The sequence below is a fragment of the Triticum dicoccoides genome, chromosome 2A (assembly GCF_002162155.2).
Source record: "Triticum dicoccoides isolate Atlit2015 ecotype Zavitan chromosome 2A, WEW_v2.0, whole genome shotgun sequence".
In the NCBI taxonomy this organism is placed as follows: Eukaryota; Viridiplantae; Streptophyta; class Magnoliopsida; order Poales; family Poaceae; genus Triticum; species Triticum dicoccoides.
Window position 1 is genome coordinate 650,498,916 of NC_041382.1, and position 8,876 is coordinate 650,507,791.

The following is an 8,876-nucleotide window of genomic DNA, read 5'->3' on the forward strand; positions in this document are numbered from 1 at the left end:
TTGGGTTTCTTGTCAGTAAGGAGTTCATATGTAGTCTTCTTGACGAATTTGTGAAGATATACCCTGTTGATGATGTGGCACAGAGTATCAATTGCCTCAGGCCAAAAGCAAGGAGGCATCATGTACTCATCAAGCATAGTGTGGGCCATCTCAACAAGAGTCCTATTATTGCGCTCCATGACGCCATTTTGCTGAGGAGTATAAGGAGCAGATAACTCATGAGTAATACCAAGTTCATCAAGAGAGTAATCAAGACCAGTGTTCTTGAACTCAGTTCCATTATCACTTCTGATGTGCTTGATTTTCACACCAAAGTTGGTTGAAGCCCTCGAGGAAAATCTTTTGAAGACTTCCTGCACTTCAGTTTTGTAAGTGATGATATGCACCCATGTATATCGAGAATAATCATCAACAATGACAAAGCCATATAAAGATGCAACATTAGTAAATGTGGCATAGTGAGTAGGGCCAAAGAGATCCATGTGAAGCAATTAAAATGGCTGAGTAGTAGTCATGATAGTCTTTGCTGGATGCTTGGCCTTGGTCATCTTTCCAGCTTCACAAGCTCCACACAAATGGTCCTTAAGGAATTTGACACCCTCGATGCCAATGACATGCTTCTTCTTCACAAGCGTGTGCAGATTCCTCATGCCAGCATGACCAAGTCGTCGATGCCATAGCCAGCCCTCTGAAGCTTTTGCAAGTAGACATGTAGCAGGTTGTGGTCCTGTAGAGAAATCAACAATATACAAATCTCCTCTCCTAAAGCCTTCGAAGACTTTGGAATTGTCAGCTTCCATGATCACAACACAACGATACTTGCCAAATACAACAACCATATCAAGATCACAAAGCATTGAGATAGACATGAGGTTGAACCATAAGGACTCGACAAGCATGACTTTGTCCATGTGTCGATCCTTTGAGATTGCAACCTTACCTAGACCCAATACCTTGCTTTTGCCTTTGTCAGTGTAGGTGATATGCTTCAGATGTGATGGAGATAAAGCAGAGTCCATCAATAAGCTCCTGTCACCAGTCATGTGATTTGTACATCCACTATCGAGGACCCACTCAATGGCTTTGGGTTGATCATCCTGCAGATGAATTAGTGCAACTTACGAACTCATATACTTCAGCAGTGAAGAATATGGTATCTATTTCATCAGATCAAATTCATCAAGCAATAGAACAGATAAAGAAGTAGGACGTGAGAAATGAAAATTCATTTATTCATGATTAGCTTGCGCCCTTTCAAGCAATTTCAGGTCTCCAGAAAAGTTCTTCAGACGCTTAAGTTCGTCTGGAGACCTGGCACTGCATAAGAGGTTAGTTCTTTTTCTTCACCACCCACATCTGGAGGGCTGCAAAGAGTTCATCATTTTGCGAGCTCCATAAGAGAAAGGTGGCATAGATGCCAATCGACTTCGTTTCACATAAGAGGGGTTAGGGTAAGCATAAAAGTAAGAAGAGAAATTCTTTGAGGACTTATGAACATAATGGTTTGAAGAATAATGCACATATCCATAATCCTTAGATCTTCCCTGCGAAATAAACGGGTTAGCACGATGATGCTCATATGAGGACTTTGATCCTTTTGAGGAATTTGATCCATGTGAGGAGTTTGGTCCGTATGAGGACTTGTATCGATATGCAGAATTTGGTCCATATGAAGAATTTGATCTGGGGTTCCTATTCTTCACAGGTGGTGTCATGATGACATTCACCTGAAGATTTTTAAGGCGCCTTTTGGGAACCCAGATTTTCTTCATAGGAGAACCGTTCCTGCAGTTAGTGCCAACATATCTAGCAAATACTTCACCATTCTGATTTTTGAACAATTTATAATTGGAGTCAAATGACTCATCAGAAGAATATGAAGATTCACATGTAAAGCCAGATAAAGTAGATGGATCCACTGAAGGTCCCTTTGCAGGAACCCATGAGGTTTTGGGATACTGCTGAGTTTTCCAGTAGGTCCCATCAGCATTGAGTTTCCTCTCAAAGGCAATACCCTCTTTCCTAGGGTTCCTGTTGAGGATCTACTTTTTAAGCACGTCACAAAGAGCCTGATGCCCTTTGAGGCTTTTGTACATGCCTGTCATATACAATTCCTTCAGCCCTACATCATCAGTGATACTAGCAATGTCCTCAGATGAGGAATTAGTGATAGCAGAGGTAGTTGAAGAATTTGCAGCAATGGATGTATTTGAGCATTCAGGTGAAGAATTAACAGTTTCACGTTCAATGCACTTCAAACATGGAGGAACAAATTCATCCTGAGTAGCACTGATTTGTTGAGCAGGTAAGAGCATCTCCAACAGCCACGCCAAAAGGCGTGGGCGGTAAACCGAGTTTTTAGCGCGTGCGGGACGTTTCGGCGCGCTCCAGCGGTGGCGGGAAAGTCGGGCGTGCGTGGGAAAAGGCGGCAGGTCGCACACTATTTTTGGCGCACCGCTTTCGGCGCGCCTATAAATTGCGGCGCTCTCCACGCGCCTATTCCACACACTTCTCTTCCTCTTCCGCTGCCACGCACGCCTCCATCGCTTCCTCGGATGCTTCCGCGGCCACGCGCGCCACCGCTCCAGCGCCCCTCCACCGACGCGCCACCATGCCGCCGCGCCGCCGAGGAGAGTCGGGCTACCGCGGCATCCGCCAGTGCCCCAACGGCGGGTTCTACTCCGAGATACAGTCCGGCCAACTCCGGCTCAGCCTTGGCACCTTCGAGATGGCGCACGATGCCGCCCGCGTGTACGATGCGGCGGCATGGCGCCTAGGCAGGCCGCGCCAGCAGACAAACTTCCACGACGTCCACATGCTCCAGCAGGTGCTGGACGTCGCCCCGCCGCCTCGTCTTCGCACGGCACAAGATCGTGCGGAGCACGCTGAGCGGCAGCGCCGCCTCCTCGTCGCCCATTTCTTCACCAAGATATCATCATTCTCATCCAGCAACATATCGTCAAACTTGGACTGAAGTCCTTGAAGACTTTCAGTCAGGGCTTTAGAATGATCCATTTCTTCACCAACATATCGCCACTCTCATTCAGCATGTTTTGAACTTTTTCCAAAGCTCTTTGTTGTTTAGTGGCAAGCGAAGCAAGTTTGATATAACTAGGTCCAAATTCATCACCAGATTCATCATCACTGGACTCAGATAAGTAGCATTCAGTTACCTTGACACCTTTTGCCATAAGACATGGTGCAGAGGATGATGATTCTGGATTGAAAGTCATAGCCTTGCGCGATTCCATGAATTCTTCGAACCAGGGTTCATGGTGAGATCGATGACCTTCATAGACCTCAGAGAGTTGGTCCCAGATGAGTTTCGCATGTCTAAGATGCATAACATTCCTGAACTGATTTTGTGACAAGCTGGAGCAGATGATGTCCTTCGCCATGAGGTTGAGTAGCGTGTACTTGCGAATATCATCAGCCTCCGCCATCTTGCATAGATCAGTAAGACCAATTTCAGCAACGATCCAGAGTTCGCTGTTCATTGCCATGAGGCGCTTCGTCATCATGGCCTTCCACTTGGGATAATCATGACCGTCAAAGATGGGGCATGCCACAGTCTTCATTCCTGTGATCGACATAATTAAAACTCCAGGTGGTTAAACCAAAATCACACAGAACAAGGGAGTACCTTGCTCTGATACCAATTGAAAGTGCGTTATATCGACTAGAGGGGGGTGAATAGGCGATTTTTATGAATTCTTCACTCAGGAATTTGCAGGTGAGGAAATTCCTGAGTAAAGAACTACTTGCAGCGGAATAAGTACTCAGAAGTAAACATAACAGAGCATGAGCATGGTCTTCATAATGAAATGAAAACAAGCACCAAGTATAGAAAGCGTAATCATAGGATAAACCGAATGAAGACAAACAGACTGAAGAAATTGAGCTGAGGAAATAGAGAAAGTCTCCAGTCAAAGTCTTCAAATAGATATGAACAAGCACACAACCCAGAAGAACCCTTCTTGGAAATTGATGTCAAAGGGGGAGAGAGAGATCACATCAAAGCCTAATCATCTCTATAGGGGGAAAGAATACTCAGGGGAGAGTGTAAGAAACCCCGGATGCTTGGTGTTCAAGAGGAGAGAAGTCACATGTCTTTAAGAGGGGAAAGACATCTTCATAGTTGATTGTTTGCATTAGCTCTGTTTCTTTGCTTTGCTTTGATTTTCTGTTCCCTATCTTCTCCCAGTATCCCACGCTAGATTCAGGGGGAGCAAGACATCTAAGGGAAGGAAATCCTTGAATTCTTTGCACATCTTTACCTTTGGGGACATGTCTATATCCAATGCGGTACTCAGTACTCACTCTCTACATGTCATCCCAGTCTTGGTACTCTTGTGGTTTCTTTTGTTCGCTCTAGCTAGTAGGTGTATCTGTGTTATCTAACCTTGTTTACTCAGGTTCATTCCTTCCTAAGACAACTCAAGACCACAAGGTAAGTATATGCATCATAGTCATGTGTATGACGATTTCTTGCTGATGTACATACTGTTTGCAAGAAGGACTCATGAACATGAAGGACCATTTCCTATATTCACATCATTTGCTCTGATGTATATAGCCAAGATACATGTGACACATTGCTTACTCTATCATGCTTATGCATTCACATGCTCCTATATTCCATATTTACATGATTGCATACATGTAGGGGGAGCCTATGCATGTTACATGTCTTTCCAAAGCTTTACTTGTTATTCTCTATATCTCTATCTAAAGCTTTGATGTATGTTGTCATCAATTACCAAAAAGGGGGAGATTGAAAGCACAAGTGCTCCCTGGGTGATTTTTGCAATTAATGTTAACATATCTCTTGTTGGACTAGTGCTTCTACCTAGTATGTTTCAGACAAGTTCAATAATGAAGTGGCATGGACTAGAGGATGTGGAACCCCTTCAAGATGCTGAGGACAAAGGATTGGCTCAAGCTCAAAGATCAGGACTCTACATTTTATTTTAGTGATCCAAGATCACATTGAGTCCATAGGAAATCCAATACTATTAAGAGGGGAGGAGATGTTGCTCAATTGCTTGCTTCCTCAAATTGATTAGTGATATGCTCCAAAGCCCTCAGCCACTTTCTCATATCCACACATGTCCCAAACCAAAAGTCAAACTCGGCCCCATCGAAACTTTCTATCCGGCGCCACCGAGTTCTCTTGACATAGCCACTGCCAGAAACCCTAATCAATTCGGTCTCACCAATGCGATCTCGGTCTCACCGAGATGGGCTTGCAAACTCTCTTTTGCCTATTGCAATAATTTCGGTCCCACTGAGACATGCAATCGGTCCCACCGAGTTTGCTCGGCCAACTCTCTGTTTTGCTTATTACCCAAATCGGTCCCACCGAGTTTGTGTAATCGGCCAAACCGAGATGAGGCTTTACCCTAACCCTAGCACATCGGTCCCACCGAGTCGATTATGTCGGTTCCACCGCAATGCCTAACAGTCACATTATGAACTAAATCGGTCTGACCGAGTTCTCTGAATCGGTACCACCGAGTTTGGTAAATGTGTGTAACAGTTAGATTTTGTGTGGAGGCTATTTATACCCCTCCACCCACTCTTCATTCATGGAGAGAGCCATCAGAGCATGCCTACACTTCCAACATACATTTTCTGAGAGAGAACCACCTACACTTGTGTTGAGGTCAAGATATTCCACTCCAACCACATAAATCTTGATCTCTAGCCTTTCCCAAGTTGCTTTCCACTCAAATCATCTTTCCACCAAATCCAAATCCCGTGAGAGAGAGTTGAGTGTTGGGGAGACTATCATTTGAAGCACAAGAGCAAGGAGTTCATCATCAACACACCATCTATTACCTATTGCAGAGTGGTGTCTGCTAGATTGGTTAGCTGTCACTTGGGTGCCTCCGTCAAGATTGTGGAGTTGAACCAAGGAGTTTGTAAGGGTAAGGAGATCGCCTACTTCGTGAAGATCTACCAGAGTGAGGCAAGTCCTTCATGGGCGACGGCCATGGTGGGATAGACAAGGTTGCTTCTACGTGGACCCTTCGTGGGTGGAGCCCTCCGTGGACTCGCGCAACCGTTACCCTTCGTGGGTTGAAGTATCCATCAACATGGATGTACGATGGCACCACCTATCGGAACCACGCCAAAAAATCTCTGTGTCTCCAATTGCATTTGCACACTCCAATCCCATCCCTTTACATTCTTGCAACTTGCATGCTTTACTTTCCGCTGCTCATATACTCTTGTCATGCTTGCTTGATATGTATTGTGAATGTTTAAACTTGTGTCAAAACTCTACTTAAACCTAAAGAAATTAAAAACTGTAACTTTTCTTGATTAAATATTCACCCCCTATAGACTCCACTTCTTGATCCTTTCACAAAGTCTTCAAACAGATATGAACAAGCACACAACCTAGAAATGAGGAAATGGAAGGGTTGAGGAAATGGAACCAGTTAGCTCAGTGAAGACAATGATTTGGTAGACCAGTTCCAACTGCTTGGTCAGTTGTACGTCTGGTTAAGGCGGCTAGGTATTTAAACCTGAGGACACACAGTCTCGAACACCCAGTCCTGAACACACAGCTCAGGACACTTAGTCCTCACCGTATCCCCCTTGAGCTAAGGTCACACAGACCTCGCCCAATCACTCGTGGTAAGTCTTCAGGTCACTTCCAAACCTTCACAGACTCAGTCACTCGGCGATCCACAATTTCCTCTTGGATGCTCTAGACCATGATGCCTAACCATCTGGAAGATGCACAATCTTCAAAGGTAACAAGCGTCGGATCCACACAGGATAAATCTCTTAAGTGATGCTCAATCACTTTAGGTTTGTAGGTGTTTGGGTTTGGGTTTTCCTCACTTGATGATTTTCACTCAAATTCCTCGGAGGATGGGATGCTCTCAAATGCAAGTGTCAGCTTCTCTCGGAGCAGCCAACCATCTAGTGGTTGTAGGGGGCAGCTATTTTTATAGCCTAGGGAGCAGCCCGACATGATGAGACATAAATGCCCTTCAATGATATGATCGTTAGGTGGGTAGATATTTCAGGACAGCTGGCGCATAGCACATCAACGTTTGGAATTTTGAGTATCAAATTCCTCAGGGCTATCATGTTCCTCACTGCGTAGGCAATCCGCACTGGCGAATTCCTAACTCCTCAGTCAAAACAAATTCCTCAGAGACCAAAAGAACTTTGTCTCTATTACTAAAGAAATTGACTGAGCTGTATGAGATTTCCAATGGCTTCACTCGAAGGGATTTGTAGGTGTAGGATTTGAGTTGAGCATCACTTGGAAATTTTTACTTAGTATTTCCTTGACCCCGTTTAACAGTACAGTGTTTCCTATGACTCAAGAAAGAGAAAATGAAACTACGAAAACAAAAGTCTTCATGCTTCATGTTCCTCGAATGAATACCAAGTCTTCAGGATCACACCAATTTCTTCACTTTCAAAGTCTTCAGAAAGTCTTCAGGAATCCAAAGTCTTCAGTCGAAGAACTTCATTTTTAGGGGTCGACTATATTTGTAAATATCAAACTCCTCATAGACTTATAGACCTGTGTACACTCACAAACAGATCAGTCCCTTAACCTATAAGTATTCAATACACCAAAATCACTAAGGGGCACTAGATGCACTTACAAAGACAATAATTTGGTAGACCAGTTCCAACTGCTGTGACAATCGTACGTCTGGTTGCAGCGGCTAGGTACTTAAACCTGAGGACACACAGTCCCGGACACACAGTCCTCACAGTATTCTCCTTGAACTAAGGTCACACAGACCTCGTCCAATCACTCGAGGTAAGTCGTCATGTGACTTCCAAACCTTCACAGACTCGGTCACTCAGCGATCCACAATATGCTCTTGGATGCTCTAGATCATGACGCCTAACCGTCTGAAGGATGCACAGTCCTCAAAGGTAACAAGCGACGGTTCTACACAGGAACAATCTCTTCAGTGATGCTCAATCACTTGGGTTTGTAGGTGTTTGGTTTGGGTTTTTCCTCACTTGATGATTTTCACTCAAAGTCCTCGGAGGATGGGATGCTCTCAATGACAAGTGTCAGTTTCTCGTGAAGCAGCCAACCAACTAGTGGTTGTAGGGGGCGGCTATTTATATCCTAGGGAGCAACCGACATGATAAGACATAAATGCCCTTCAATGATATGACCATTAGGTGGGTAGATATTTTGGAACAGCTGGCGCATAGCACAACAATGGTCGGAAATTTGAGGTTCAAATTCCTCAGGGCTATCATGTTCCTCACTTGTAGGCAATACGCACTGGGGAATTCATAAATCCTCGGTCAGAACAAATTCCTTAGAGACCAAAAGATCTTCGTCTCTGTCACTAAAGAAATTGACTGAACTGTATGGGATTTCCAATGGGTTCACTCGAAGGGACTGGTAGGTGTAGGATTTTGAGATAATCATCACCTGGAAACTTTTCCTTAGTTTTACCTCGACCTCCTTTAACCGTACGGTGTTTCCTATGACTCAAGAAAGAGAAAATGAAACTTCGAAAACAAAAGTCTTCACGCTTCATATTCCTCGCATGAATATCAAGTCTTCACTGTCACACCAATTTCTTCACTTTTAAAGTCTTCTGAAAACCAAAGTCTTCAGTTGAAGACATTCATTTTTAGGGGTCGACTTTATCTGTAATGTATCAAACTCCTCATAGACTTATAGACCTGTGTACACTCACAAACACATTAGTCCCTTAACCTATAAGTTTTCAATACATCAAAATCACTAAGGGGCACTAGATGCACTTACAATCTCCCCCTTTTTGGTGATTGATGACAATATAGGTTAAGTTTTCAACGGGGATAAACATATGAAGTGTAAATACTGATATTGAGGAATTTGATTGCAA